The sequence below is a fragment of the Phyllobates terribilis genome, unplaced genomic scaffold, assembly GCF_046119375.1.
Source record: "Phyllobates terribilis strain yellow unplaced genomic scaffold, ASM4611937v1 Scaffold_4__5_contigs__length_816908805, whole genome shotgun sequence".
NCBI classification, from domain to species: domain Eukaryota; kingdom Metazoa; phylum Chordata; class Amphibia; order Anura; family Dendrobatidae; genus Phyllobates; species Phyllobates terribilis.
The window spans coordinates 42686237-42702095 of record NW_027362764.1 but is presented as its reverse complement, the minus strand read 5'-3'; the positions used below and the strand labels follow the sequence as shown (position 1 = coordinate 42702095).

General features: G+C 45.2%; 1 pseudogene; it reads right to left on the bottom strand.

Annotated features, from left to right (window-relative positions):
- Positions 1–9493: 9493 nt before the first annotated feature.
- Positions 9494–15859, bottom strand: part of LOC141264889 (scinderin-like) — a 113089-nt pseudogene continuing 106723 nt past the window's right edge.

The window sequence follows — 15859 nt, the reverse complement described above, 5'->3', positions numbered from 1 at the left end:
TCTTTTGTTCCTGCTCCTCTCCATTCATAAGATATTGCCTCTCTTCCCTGTATATAAATTTAGTCTTTTTTAGCCAAATGGGTGTGGTATTCAACTAATCTCTGCTGATGTCTTCTTGGGGACCACGCCCACTTGGATGAAAATAAATAGATTTATATACAGGAAAAAGGGGGCCATAACTCAGGAATGAAAAGGAGCAGGAACAGAAGAGAAACATTGTGCTTATCTCAGAGCTGGATTCACAGCTACTCTGCTCAGCACTGCTGTATAATGTCTTCCTTGCTGCTGATTTCTACTAAGTGCTTATCCTATCTCAGAGCTGGATTCCCAGCTAAACTGCTCAGTGCTGCTGTATAAGTTCCGTCTTGCTGCTTTCTACTAAGTGCTTATTTAATTTCAGCGTTATACTCCAAGCTACACTGCTCAGTGCTGCTGTATAATGTCTTCCTTGCTGCTTTCTACTAAGTGCTTATCTAATTTCAGAGTTATATTCCCAGCTACACTGCTCAGTGCTGCAGTATAATGTCTTCTTTGCTGCTTTCCACTGAGTGCTTATCTAATTTCAGAGTTATATTCCCAGCTACACTGCTCAGTGCTGCTGTATAATGTCTTCTTTGCTGCTTTCCACTAAGTGCTTATCTAATTTCAGAGTTATATTCCCAGCTACACTGCTCAGTGCTGCTGTATAATGTCCTCTTTGCTGCTTTCCACTAAGTGCTTATCTAATTTCAGAGTTATATTCCCAGCTACACTGCTCAGTGCTGCTGTATAATGTCTTCCTTGCTGCTTTCTACTAAGTGCTTATCTAATTTCAGAGTTAGATTCCCAGCTACACTGCTCAGTGCTGCTGTATGTCTTCCTTGCTGCTTTCTACAAAGTGCTTATCTAATTTCAGACTTATATTCTCAACTACACTGCTCAGTGCTGCTGTATAATGTCTTCCTTGCTGCTTTCCACTGAGTGCTTATCTAATTTCAGAGTTATATTCCCAGCTACACTGCTCAGAGCTGCTGTATAAAGGTCTTCCTTTCTGCTTTCTACTAAGTGCTTATCTAATTTTAGCATTATATTCCCAGCTACACTGCTCAGTGCTGCTGTATAATGCCCACTTTGCTGCTTTCTAAGTGCTTATCTAATTTGAGTTAGATTCCCAGCTACACTGCTCAGTACTGCTGTATAACATCCTCTATGCTGCTGCTGCTTCTGATCATGTGCTACATAGAGACAAGAGAGCAGGAATCCCTCATGTCTGTGTGTCCTATGTATGGGAGACATCATAACAGATAGTTTCCACCCATGAGCTCAGAGACGACTGAAAATTAGAGAAGGAGACATAGAGGAAAAACTGTTAAACATTTGGGTCATATAATGGCCAGCGATTGTATTATTCTTAATGCATACACATGACAGCTTATTTTGAAAACTCACCTGAAATGATACTTTACCAATGGTATACCTATGTCTATAAGCTGTGGAGAGAAGAGGGGGAAGGGAAGTGACAACTGCTCCTTGAACATTTCTTGGTTACAAAGTTTGTTGTCATCCAAAAGCAAAACAGGCAAAAATGTTGATACTTTGATGGACAAATTTTACCTTCTCTATTGACCATAAGGAAAATATTCTGTCTCATGTAGAGATGGGTGAGGAAGCTTCTGACGAGTCTGGATAAACCACAGACAGCACTTGTAAGAGCAGCTCCATGACAGGTTACTGAGGAGCCTCAGTCAGAGAACTGCTCCCCCAAGTCCCATCAGCTGGAACATTTCCTTCTGCTTGGTCACACCGGAGACAACTTACTTGACCGAGACAAGACTGAGCTCCTGAAGATCTCCTGCCGCTTATATGTCCTTCTCATACACTGTTAGCGTTCCTGGATGCCAATAGTGTCGTTACCAAGACGTACTCCGTAGTACTGTACACAGCTCCAAAATGATGGTCCGGGGACAATACCCGTCATTGCTCTATGTCATCAGTCATGGAGATGTATGGTGGACAGATCATGACTGCTGGCTACTTCTTTGTCTGCTTTGACTTTGCATTATGTTTCCATTTCCACTTCTTTTGTGTTTTGTGCTTGGAGAAAGCTGAAGTCTGATGTAGAAAAGTATTCACCTGTCCCCCTTCCTTGGTCTGGTCACCAGTACGGTCTTCACTGGACCATCTTTGGTGTCTTCCTAGTGAGCGGTAACTTTGGAATCTCCGTTGATGACTAGACAGTAACACACGCCACGTGATGTCATAACATCGTGACCTAGTCATCATCGGAGAAGCTGAAGTGGCCATCCCCAGAGGATGACAAAGATGACCCAATAAAGACCACATAAGTGACCGGACTGAAGAATAAGAGGACAGACCAGAGTAAGGCTGTGCAGTGGGACATCTGAGGGCTGGATGAGTATCTTATTTTTGTTTAATTTTTTTTACATATGTTTATTATGTTCTGGGGTCTGGAGAGACCTCACTACATAATAATATAATACGCATTCGATTCACATCAAATAAATCCGATGAGAATTGAATTTTCTAGCAAATTTTGTCACATTTCCTCATGAGTCATGATGACTAGAAATCACTTTTTTTCTTCTAACATTTATTAGAAAGTTTCATGTGCCATTTATAATAATGGAGTCTTCTTACTATTTGTGGAAAAGGGACTTTTGGCCCCTCAGACACAAGGGTAGGACTGTGAGAGACATCAACCTCGGCACCCCATATAGTGCACTTTAAATATGTACAGTACAGACCAAAAGTTTGGACACACCTTCTCATTTAAAGATTTTTCAGTATTTTCATGACTTTGAAAATTGTACATTCACACTGAAGGCATCAAAACTATGAATTAACACATGTGGAATTATATACTTAACAAAAAAGTGTGAAACAACTGAAAATATGTCTTATATTCTAGGTTCTTCAAAGTAGCCACCTTTTGCTTTGATGACTGCTTTGCACACTCTTGGCATTCTCTTGATGAGCTTCAAGAGGTAGTCACCGGAAATGGTCTTCCAACAATCTTGAAGGAGTTCCCAGAGATGCTTAGCACTTGTTGGCCCTTTTGCCTTCACTCTGTGGTCCAGCTCACCCCAAACCATCTCGATTGGGTTCTGGTCTGGTGACTGTGGAGGCCAGGTCATCTGGCGTAGCACTGACATATTTTCAGTTGTTTCACACTTTTTTGTTAAGTATATAATTCCACATGTGTTAATTCATAGTTTTGAAGCCTTCAGTGTGAATGTACAATTTTCATAGTCATGAAAATACAGAAAAATCTTTAAATGAGAAGGTGTGTCCAAACTTTTGGTCTGTACTGTATATGATGCCGACTCCTCAGTAATTATATCCTGGACACCTGTATATCTCACAGCTCAGGTTTATCAGTGATACTAATGACAGTCACACAGTAATAAAGCAATAAACTATAATAATGGATGCTTCTTAAACAGCCATGCTAATAATTACCAAGATCATAAATACTATATATCTGGTGTATACAGAACATGCCACGTGTGCAGTAAAAGAAGTGCGGCAACTTTATAATGTATTGCATAGCGTTAAAGGGGATTGTCCACAGAGGTAACAAGCAGGGGTGGATTAAGAGTAGCAAGGGCCCCGGGCAGTTTAGAAGGCGCGGGCCCCCCCCCCACACACACACACACACACCTGATGTATCACATGTCACATGATCCTCTGTGATAGATCATGTGATAGTTCACGTGAAATTAATTTGGCACAATATTAATATATTAATTATAATATTTTTTTTTAGGCTGTGTGCCCACTATGCGTTTTTTAAGCGTTTCCGCAGCGGCAATTCCGCTGCAGAAACGCTTAAAAAACGCTTGGTAGAAGGCCTGCCATGTTCCCCAATGATAATCCGCATGTGCTGTGCACATGCTGCGGAAATTTCCGCTGCGGAAAAAAACGCAGCACTACCAATTATTTTGCGGAAGCGCAGCGTTTTCGCCGCCATTGACTTGCATTGGAACGCATAATATCAGCATCACTACATGTGCACATGCGGATATCATGCGTTTCAATGTGCGGATGGTACCCGGGTCTGGAGGACAAGAGACTCTCCTCCGGACCCGGGTACCAAAGAACCTGTAAAAAAAGAATAAAATAAAAAATAAATATTATACTCACCTTCTGATGGCCCCCGGTGTCTTTATCCGATGCGTCCTGGCTTGCCGGCAGCTCGCGATGGACTGAAAAGAACCTGCCGTGACGTCATTTAATCATGTGACTGGTCACGCGACCGCTGACGTCGGCAGGCCATCAGAAGGTAATTATATATTTATTTTTTACCATTCTTTTACGGTCACACTATATATGCCGGTTGCATGGATTTATATAGTGTAACCAAGTTGTCAAGCACTTTCCAAGTGATGCTAAAATCGCTTGTCAACCCGCATGCGCAAATGCAAGTGAAGAACGCTTTACATCCGCATGTCCCTGGCAGGAAAAACGCATGTACAATCCGCATGTACAATCCGCATGTACAATCCACATGCGCTTTTTCTGCCAGGGAGAGCAGAAACGCTCAAAAAAAATCCGGAGCATTTCTGCATCGTGGGCACATAGCCTTACATTGATTGTATGACTTAATATTGAGCACAAGTAGCCATCTATACACAGCAAGAGGCCGCACGTAGCCATCTATACACAGCAGGAGGCCGCACGTAGCCATCTATACACAGCGGGAGGCCGCACGTATCTATACACAGCGGGAGGCCGCACGTAGCCATCTATACACAGCAGGAGGCCGCACAGCGCCATCTATACACAGCGGGAGGCCGCGTGGTGCTATGTATACACAGCGGGAGGCCGCACGTAGCCATCTATACACAGCGGGAGGCCGCACGTAGCCATCTTTACACAGCTGGAGGCCGCACGTAGCCATCTATACACAGAAGGAGGCCGCACGTAGCCATCTATACACAGCAGGAGGCCGCACGTAGCAATCTATACACAGCAGGAGGCCGCACGTAGCCATCTATACACAGCGGGAGGCCGCACGCAGCCATCTATACACAGCGGGAGGCCGCATGTAGCCATCTATACACAGCGGGAGGCCGCACGGCGCCATCTATACACAGCGGGAGGCCACACGTAGTCTTCTATACACAGCGGGAGGCCGCACGTAGCCATCTATACACAGCGGGAGGCCGAACGTAGCCATCTATATACAGCGAGAGGTCGCACGTAGCCATCTATACACAGCTGGGGGCCACACGAAGCCTTCTATACACAGCGGAAGGCCACACGTAGCCATCTATACACAGAGGGAGGCTGCACGTAGCCATCTATACACAGCGGGAGGCCGCACGTTGCCATCTATACACAGCGGGAGGCAGCACGTAGCCATCTATACACAGCGGGAGGCCGCACGTAGCCGTCTATACACAGCGGGAGGCCGCACATAGCCATCTATACACAGCGGGAGGCCGCACGTAGCCATCTATACACAGCGGGACGCCGCATGTAGCCATCTATACACAGCGGGAGGCCGCACGTAGCCATCTATACACATCGGGAGGCCGCACGTAGCCATCTATACACATCAGGAGGCCGCACGTAGCCATCTATACACAGCGGGAGGCCGCACGAAGCCATCTATACACAGTGGGAGGCCGCACGTAGCCATCTATACACAGCGAGAGGTTGCACGTAGCCATCTATACACAGCAGGAGGCCGCACGTAGCCATCTATACAAAGTGGGAGGCCGCACGTAGCCATCTATACACAGCGGGAGGCTGCACGTAGCCATCTATACACAGCAGGAGGCCGCATGGCGCCATCTATACACAGCGGGAGGCCACACAGCGCCCCCCCAGAGACAGCGGGAGGAAGCACGCAGTCACGCACACATATACAGACATATACAGTACAGACCAAAAGTTTAGACACACCTTCTCATTTAAAGATTTTTCTGTATTTTCATGACTATGAAAATTGTACATTCACACTGAAGGCATCAAAACTATGAATTAACACATGTGGAATTATATACTTAACAAAAAAGTGTGAAACAACTGAAAATATGTCTTATATTCTAGGTTTTTCAAAGTAGCCACCTTTTGCTTTGATGACTGCTTTGCACACTCTTGGCATTCTCTTGATGAGCTTCAAGTGGTAGTCACCGGAAATGGTTTTCACTTCATAGGTGTGCCCTGTCAGGTTTAATAAGTGGGATTTCTTGCCTTATAAATGGGGTTGGGACCATCAGTTGTGTTGTGCAGAAGTCTGGTGGATACACAGCTGATAGTCCTACTGAATAGACTGTTAGAATTTGTATTATAGCAAGAAAAAAGCAGCTAAGTAAAGAAAAACGAGTGGCCATCATTACTTTAAGAAATGAAGGTCAGTCAGTGCGAAAAATTGGGCAAACTTTGAAAGTGTCCCCAAGTGCAGTTGCAAAAATCATCAAGCGCTACAAAGAAACTGGCTCACATGAGGACCGCCCCAGGAAAGGAAGACCAAGAGTCACCTCTGCTTCTGAGGATAAGTTTATCCGAGTCACCAGCCTCAGAAATCGCAGGTTAACAGCAGCTCAGATTAGAGACCAGGTCAATACCACACAGAGTTCTAGCAGAAGACACATCTCTTCAACAACTGTTAAGAGGAGACTTTGTGCATCAGGCTTTCATGGTAAAATAGCTGCTAGGAAACCACTGCTAAGGACAGGCAACAAGCAGAAGAGACTTGTCTGAGCTAAAGAACACAAGGAATGGACATTAGACCAGTGGAAATCTGTGCTTTGGTCTGATGAGTCCAAATTTGAGATCTTTGGTTCCTACCACCGTGTCTTTGTGCGACACAGAAAAGGTGAACGGATGGACTCGACATGCCTGGTTTCCACTGTGAAGCATGAAGGAGGAGGTGTGATGGTGTGGGGGTGCTTTGCTGGTGACACTGCTATGGATTTATTCAAAATTGAAGGCATACTGAGCTAGCATGGCTACCACAGCATCTTGCAGCGGCATGCTATTCCATCCGGTTTGCGTTTAGGTGGACCATCATTTATTTTTCAACAGGACAATGACTCCAAACATACCTCCAGGCTGTGTAAGGGCTATTTGACCAAGGAGGAGAGTGATGGGGTGCTACACCAGATGACCTGGCCTCCACAGTCACCAGACCTGAACCCAGTCGAGATGGTTTGGGGTGAGCTGGACCGCAGAGTGAAGGCAAAAGGGCCAACAAGTGCTAAGCATCTCTGGGAACTCTTTCAAGATTGTTGGAAGACATTTCCGGTGACTACCTCTTGAAGCTCATCAAGAGAATGCCAAGAGTGTGCAAAGCAGTATCAAAGCAAAAGGTGGCTACTTTGAAGAACCTAGAATATAAGACATATTTTCAGTTGTTTCACACTTTTTTGTTAAGTATATAATTCCACATGTGTTGATTCATAGTTTTGATGCCTTCAGTGTGAATGTACAATTTTCATAGTCATGAAAATACAGAAAAATCTTTAAATGAGAAGATGTGTCCAAACTTTTGGTCTGTACTGTACATACACGCATAAACACATTTGAAACACAAAAATACATATAAACAGACATCACACAATGATATCTGCCTGCACTCACACACTCACCATCCCCCAGCTCAGCTCCAGTCGTCCAGCTTCTCTCCGGTGCAGCAGTGCAGGCCGGGCGCGCACTGTGTGATGTCACACTAGCAGACAAGGCCGTGCACAGGCTAGCTGTGACGCGGCCGGGCCAGCAAACAGGGAAGTTAACAGGTGCAGTGCTGGCCCGGCCGTAGAAGAAGCAGCGGCCGTGTGCCGCTGCTGGGGGAGCGGTCCGGGGGCCCCCCCGCCACTGTCTGCCGGTATGTGCTGCGGCGCCGCACATATTATAATGAGGGCAATCTGGCCATGGACCCCCAGGAGCCCCGGGCCCCAGGCGGTAGCCCAGATTGCCCTCATTATAATCCGCCTATGTACATAGCACAAACAAGTACAATAATCTTGAAAAATACAAGTCAGCGACTAGTACAGGAGGAGCGAGGACCCTGCCTATGAGGGCTCACAATCTATTAGGGATGGGTGAGGACACAGTAGGTGAGGGTAGAGCTGGTCGTGCAGTGGTATGGTGGAGCGAGAGGTTACTGCAGGTTGTAGGCTTGTCGGAAGAGGTAGGTCTTCAGGTTTCTTTTGAAGGTTTCCACTGTAGGCGAGAGTCTGATGTGTTGGGGTAGAGAGTTCCAGAGTAGGGGGGAAGCATGGGAGAAATCTTGTATGCGATTGTGGGAGGAAGAGCTAAGAGGGGAGTAGAGCAGGAGATCTTGTGAGGATTGGAGGTTGCGTGCAGTTGTATGTATCGGGAGACTAGGTCACAGATGTGTAGAGGAGACCGATTGTAAATGTCTTTGTATGTCATGGTTAGTGTTTTGAATTGGAGTCTCTGGGCAATGCGGAGCCAGTGAAGGGATTGACAGAAAGGAGAGGCCGGAGAATAGCGGGGGGACAGGTGGATTAGTCGGGCAGCAGAGTTTAGGATGGATTGGAGGGGTGCAAGAGTGTTGGAAGGGAGGCCAAAGAGCAGGAGGTTGCAGTAGTAAAGGCAGGAGATGATGAGGGCTTGCATTGGTGTTTTTGCAGATTCTTCGTTGAGGAATGTGCGGATCCGGGAGATATTTTTGAGTTGGAGTCAGCAGGAAGTGGAAAGGGCTTGGATATGTGGTTTGAAGGAGAGATTAGAGTCCAGGGTTACCCCAAGGCAGCGAGCTTGAGGGACTGGGGAGAGTGAGCAGCCATTGACGTTGATAGATAGGTCAGATGGGGGGGGTTGAGTGAGATGGTGGAAAGGTGATGAATTCGGTTTTATCCATGTTAAGTTTTAGAAATTTAGCAGAGAAGAAGGATGAGATGGCGGACAGACATTGTGGGATTTTGGTTAGTAGGGAGGAGATATCGGGTCTAGAGAGGTAGATCTGTGTGTCATCAGCATAGAGGTGATACTGAAAGCCATGAGACTCTATGAACTGTCCCAGGCCGAAGGTGTAGATGGAGAAGAGCAGGGGTCCTAGGACTGAGCCTTGGGGGACACCGACAGATAGGGGGTGAGATGAGGAGGTGGTGTGAGAATGGGAGACGCTTGAATGTCCGGTCTGTTAGGTATGAAGAGATCCAAGATAGGGCCAAGTCTGTGATGCCAAGAGATGAGAGAGTCTGTAGTAAGAAGAAATGGTCCACTGTGTCGAAGGCAGATGACAGGTCCAGGAGGAGGAGGACAAAGTAGTGTTGCTTGGCTTTGGAGGTTGGCAGGTCATTGGACTTTGGTGGTTAGTAGGTCAGTGGTGATAATAAAACACAACTTTAATCCTTGTGATATAACAACGTACAAAGGAACGAAGGTCACCATTCATAGAGTATCACAGGACAACCATGAAGCATGGTCTAATCCCATCATTAAAAGGAAAAAAAATTCTGTACCCCACGGATCCAACAGAATCTTCATTGTTGGATTTGTTTTTTATTAGTAGAAATCAAAAACTTTGGTAAATTTGTTAGATGTTGAAAAGTTGTTTTTTTTATTAGACAGCAGGGTCCAAATGGAGAATCTTATCCCAGAGAGCAGATGAGAGGAGGACGGCCATTCAGTTAAACAGGATAGATCCACGTTGTCATCAATAGAACAAATGAGTTGGAGGCACCAGGGATGATCCCAACCTTTATGGGATCAGGACCACATCACTGATGGATGAGGTATATGATTTGCCCAAACTGTCCAGGTAAATTGTCCTTTACTATTGCCATTTTTTGGAATCCCAAGCCAAAAACCAGCCCGTGAAGGTAGGCGACTCGTGTCCTTGTTTGACGACGGTGATGGGGATGTTTTTGTCTCTTCCTGATGGATCACTCTCCAGATATCGTTTGGCTATAACCAAAATATGTCAGTCAGATGAATCAAGAAAAAAAGATCAAAGGGATGTAATAAACAAGAGAGGAACAGACCGGACAGGGGCATAACGATCGCAGTTGCAGAGAGCGGCCGGGCCTATGTGGGAGGGGGCCTGCTAAAGCCAGGTCCTATTTCAGCTGGATGCGTGTTTGAGGACCCACATTCAGCTGATGCATATTGCAGCGCAGAGACCCACCGGCTTCCTAAGCTGCAATACACGCCGCCAGCCAATCATAGGCCGTCACAAGCGGCACATGGCAGTGACGTTATGTGCTGCCTGTGCCGGCACACTGAAGTCAGCTGCCGGCTACAGAAGAGGATGCCGCATGTTGTGGGAACGTAGGAAGGCAAGAAGAATCATTTTTTTATGTTTTGGAAAACAGATATACATTATACCAGGATGGGGCCTAGGATGGAGTCATTATAACAGGATGGGTGGGGGACATTATTACAGAAAGGGGCAAGGACAAGGGACATTATTACAGAAAGGGGCAAGGACAAGGGACATTATTACAGAAAGGGGCAAGGACTGGGGAATTATTACAGAAATGGGTTAGGATAGGGGACATTATTACAGGAAGGTGCCATGATGGGGGACACTATTGCACGTATGTCTTTATAGGATCTAGAAAGCTACAAAAAGGCCCTTACATCTAATCAACATGGAGGTGGGGACCCAGGTCCAAATTTTTGCATCAGGGCCTACGGGACTCTAGTTATGCCACTGAGACCGGAAGTGATAAACTGAACCTTAAATAAGTTCTTCACTTCGAACAGTCTATACGGTTCCCTTAAAAATAATGTGGTCGAAGAGCGTTCCCCGAGTGATTGGCTGTAATTCATCAGCTACTAAGTTTTTAATTTCTCCGCAGTGCCTCCACGGGAAGAAAATCGGCATTACCCATTGTCCATGCTTATCAGTTGGCGTCTGTCATACAAGAAAGGACAGGTCCTCCAGAGATGCTCTGGCCAAGAAATGAGGAAAGGTTCCCCGACATTAACACCCGAGGAGAGTATATTGAAGTGGGATTTCTAAACTCAATAACCCCTTTAAATATTTTTTCATAATCGCCTTCCAGGTTAATCTAATTAACTTTTCATTGTTGATGTGTCCAACATAAAACAAAATCTGCACCCTCAATAAGAATCTTTGGGCCAAGGCAGAAATTGTATCTATGGTCCTCAAAGTGGAACAACATGAGACTGTTGGGTGGTCCCATCTATTTACTGACAGGTCAGGGTTCTCCGACCTGTGATTCTTCCAGCATTTGGGAAATTACTGGCTCTGGGACAACTACAATCATGGGGGAAATGAAGGTGATAACTTCCATCAAGGGAACTTACTAGAGAGATGAACTCACCTGCCACCTGCGATTCCTTCTTCTCTACCTCATTAGAATTGATTCCAATCCACAAAAATATCTGGAAAAAATTAACAAAAATGATAATCAGGACTGATGGGGTTTATTCTGATAAGTGAAGAGGAGGTCCATGAGGTTGGACCAGGGATGAACTGGATTCCCAGAAGATCCTCCAGATGGTCCAGTGTTGTGGTAGATGTACAAGAACCCATTAGGTTCAACATTGGAGAACACTGAAACTACCAATTAAACTGATCTGATCGGGTTTTGGCAGTTCCGTATTTTTTTTTTGTAAAGGGGTTTGGTCCAAAAGTCATCATTGATTGTATAAAATGGAGGTTGAACCTTTAAAAGTATTTCCATGAAGGAACCTATTGCATGTTAGTATGGGGCACGGCTATAAGGGGTGCAGAGGTGGCAGCTCTGACTGACCCAGGTGGTGCCAGACACCAATATTATAAGTAGTGCTCTGATGGGGACTGTTATAGATTTAGTATTTTTGCTTGAACCATACTATGGGGTCACAGAACCCCAAAAGTTGCTATACCCCATTGGAAATACTGGTAATCATCGTCCTCATTGCAATTATGTCTTTGGTAATTTTTGAGAGTGGGGTGTTCACAGGAACCACAGGTCTGCAGCACGGCTCCTATTCTCTAAGAATAGGTCATCAATATCATCAGAATGGACAATTCCTTTAAGGCCTGGTCCATAAGGAGTTAAAGGGGATGTCCTCCATTCTGTTGTTAAGTCCAGGGTTCTGTGCAGATAAATGGTATAATGTGCAGTGTCTGTATTGTGGAGCTCTGTTTTAATGAGACGTTACATAGATATAATATAGTTTTGGATTCGGCAGCCACCGCTCACCGGTGCTGTATGATTATGTATGAGATGAGCCCCCTCTAGTGGCGGCTGCAGGTAGAGGTGTGTCACAGTAACCAGGAAGGAGTTCAGTGCAGCGCCCCCTAGTGGTCTTGTCAGAAGTTCTTACCTGCTCCCAGGTGTCCAGCATCATGACATCATCCTTGGCCAGGTCTTCTTGCGTGAACTCCCCGGGAACTTCTTCAACCTACCAGGCACCATGGAAGAGAATGATAATCACAGGGTTATTATAGACATAGCCAGAAAACAGTGAGTACAGTCCCATTCCTGAAATACTCTGTGCAACAAGTAATGTATATTGTATGGTAATAGCAGTCGCAGGACCCCAAACTATATACCTGTAGGCTTCTGTCTACATTTTCATCCCCTACAGCTTGGCTTTCATCAAGTTAAAAATTTGCACCAAAATTTTGATACGATTTGGAGGAATGGCGATAGGGCTCATTCAGATGTCAGCTTTTCACCTACATTTAGAACTTGTGCCTATTATAGTCTAAAGTGCGGTTCACATGTCTATGTATTTTTGGGACCGACTGGTCCACACAAAATCATGGAGACGTGTCCAGTTTTGATCCAGGTGGTTGGATTAATCTGGACAATGCAAGTTTACGGGTCCATCCGTGTTGCGGTTTGTTTTTTATGGACTGTTTGATAAAAGCTGGAAAATCTCCATCAGTTTTTTTGTTTTCCATCCAAGAAAAACAGATGAAACAACCGACAAACACTCAGGAAAATCTGATCAAAAACACAATGATGAAGCTCGGACGGTTTTTCTTTTTGCGTCTCTCTGACATGTGAGCGAACCCTGACGTTTAAGTCACAACTCGCGCTCTTCCCCTCTAAACCAAACTCCCTTGTTGAGTAAAGTAGAAAACCGTGAATTAAACACAATAAATAAGTCTAAAACTGTCGCCAAATGCACAATTTGTTGGTGACAATGTCTAAACACATTAATAATAATAAATCTGCCCCTTTGTGTTTGTTTCTCACCATATTCTAGATCTCTACTACTTGTCAGTGGAAACAGTAACGAACCCTCCTTATAGGACCCTCCCTATAGGACCCTCCCTATAGGACCCTTCCTATAGGACCCTCCCTATAGAACCCTCCCTATAGGACCCTCCGTATAGGACCCTCCCTATAGGACCCTCCCTATAGACCGGTCCTGATCACGGCTGCTACAATTGTATCCAGTCTATAGAATCCTTTGTGATGTGTCCGTCAGGGCTCCAGATTGTTACAATGTATCCGAGTGCAGCCCAGTCATGTAATACATGGAAGATCCAGGTCCTGGCTCTGGATAAGGGTCTCACATGTAGGGCCCCTCTCTATCACATCATATTAAGGGCGTCATGGGATACTTTACAATTATAGGCAAATGGGCAGCACGGTGGCTCAGTGGTTAGCACGGTGGCTCAGTGGTTAGCACTGAAGTTTTGGGTTCAAATCCCACCAAGGACAACATCTGCAAGGAGTTTGTATGTTCTCCCCATGTTCGTGTGGGTTTCCTCCGGGTTCTCCAGTTTCCTCCCAGACTACAAAGACATACTGATAGGGAATCTAGATTGTGAGCCCCAATGGAGACAGAGATGATAAGGTCTGTAAAGGAATTAATGGCACTATATAAGTGAGTAAAATAAATAAAAACCTATGAAGAGTCGGGTTATTACCAGAAACCTCCCGGTTCTATTGGAGCATCCGTACAGTTTTGGTGGGTGATCTTCCAATTGGGTTTCAAGGAGCGGAGACGTCTGATATTCCTTCTTACCGCCCAGAGTTCTCCAGAAAGTGTCTGATAAAAGAACAACGTTCATGGGATTATAATCTGCATAAATAGCGTTACAATGTGATTTATTGAAAATGCAGCTACCAGGAGATAATGAACTTCTTTCCTCCCAGGAGCCGCCGGCTTCCAGTCAAGGGGACGTGCACAAAGCAGCTACATTATCACCGCTCATTGCACCGTATACTTTGATTGACAGCCGACTCTGCAGCGCATCTGTGCAGCACGAGAATGACCTTAGATTGAGGATCTGCTGATTGATCTCGTACCTGGCTCTTTGCCTTCTTCCACTTTTGTTCCTTTCCACTTCATAGTTGCCACCAGATATTCCGCGCCTTTGATTTCCTCCACATTTGCTCCTTTTTCAATCCACATAATGGCGGTGTTATTTTGGAATTTCAGCACAAAAGCATCATTGGCGTTGAGCGAGCGCGCATCAGCATCAACCTGGACATAAACAAGGGATCACTTATTCCGGAGTTTAATCTGTGAGATCAAAGGGGTTGTCCATGTTTAGAAAAAAAGTAGTTGCCATTTTGCAAAACACAGCGCCATCCCCTCTACAGGTGGAGTATGGTATTGCAACTTTGCATCATTAACTTCAATGCAGCTGAGCTACAATACCAAACGCAACCTGAAAACAGGAGAGGTGCTGTGTCTGGAAGAAGAAATTCATGTCTTTCTAATCCTGGACAACTCCTTTAAATACAAGAAAAAGTTTTTGAGTTCATATAAACTTTTTTCAGTCATTTCTTTTATCACCTGTGTCCCGTAACACTACCAGCCACAGTGCCCACGTAACAATAACATCCACAAAGCCCCTATTATAGTGAACGCCACAGTAATGCAAGAGCTGGCCACAGTGCCCATAAAAGTGCCAGTCAGGATATCCACATAACAATGGCAGCTACAATGTTCATATAGCAGTGCCAGCCACAGTATCTCCATATCAATGCCAGGATAGCCACACAACAGTGCCCAATAACAGAGGCAGCTACAATATCTCCATAACAATGGCAGCTACAATGTTCATATAGCAGTGCCAGCCACAGTATCTCCATATTAATGCCAGGATAGCCACACAACAGTGCCCAATAACAGTGGCAGCTACAATATCTCCATAACAATGCCAGCTACAATGATCATATAGTCGTGCCTGCGACAGTGCCCTATAACAGTGCCAGCCAGGATATCTACATAACAATGCCAGGATATCCACGGAACTGTGCCAGCCACAGTGCCCGATAACAGTGCCAGCCAGAATATCTCCATTACAATTCCAGCTGCAATGTTCAGCAATGCCAACCACAATATCCATATAACATTGTCAGCCACAATATCCATATAGCAATGCCTGCCACAGTGCCTGCCACAGTGCCCTGTAACAGTGGCAGCCACAGTATCTCCATAACAATGCCAGGAAAGCCACACAACAGTGCCAGCCACAGTGCCAGCTACAATATCTCCATAACAATGCCTGCTACAATGTTCATATAGCAGTGCCAGCCACAGTGCTCAATAACAGTGCCAGCCACAATATATCTATAACATTGTCAGCCACAATATCCATAAAGCAGTGCCAGCCACAGTGTCAGCCAGGATATCCATATAGCAGTGCCCTACAAAAGTGATACTAACAGTGTTGTCCAAAACAGAATAGACTATAAGGCCATAGTGCCCCTATAACAGTGCAGGTCCCAATATTCACTTTACAAGTGCCAGCTGTTGTGCCCCAATAACGGTGTTCTCATAACTGAGTTAGCCACAATATCTGCATAGCAGTGCCATCTACAATACCTTTATACCATGAAATAGATGCCACATCCCCGACAGATTTTAATGCCGTCACAATCCTGTAAGTCCCTGCACCCCCATAAGAGTGTCATGCACAATTTTACTAAACCAATAGGTTTTAGTCACCGTA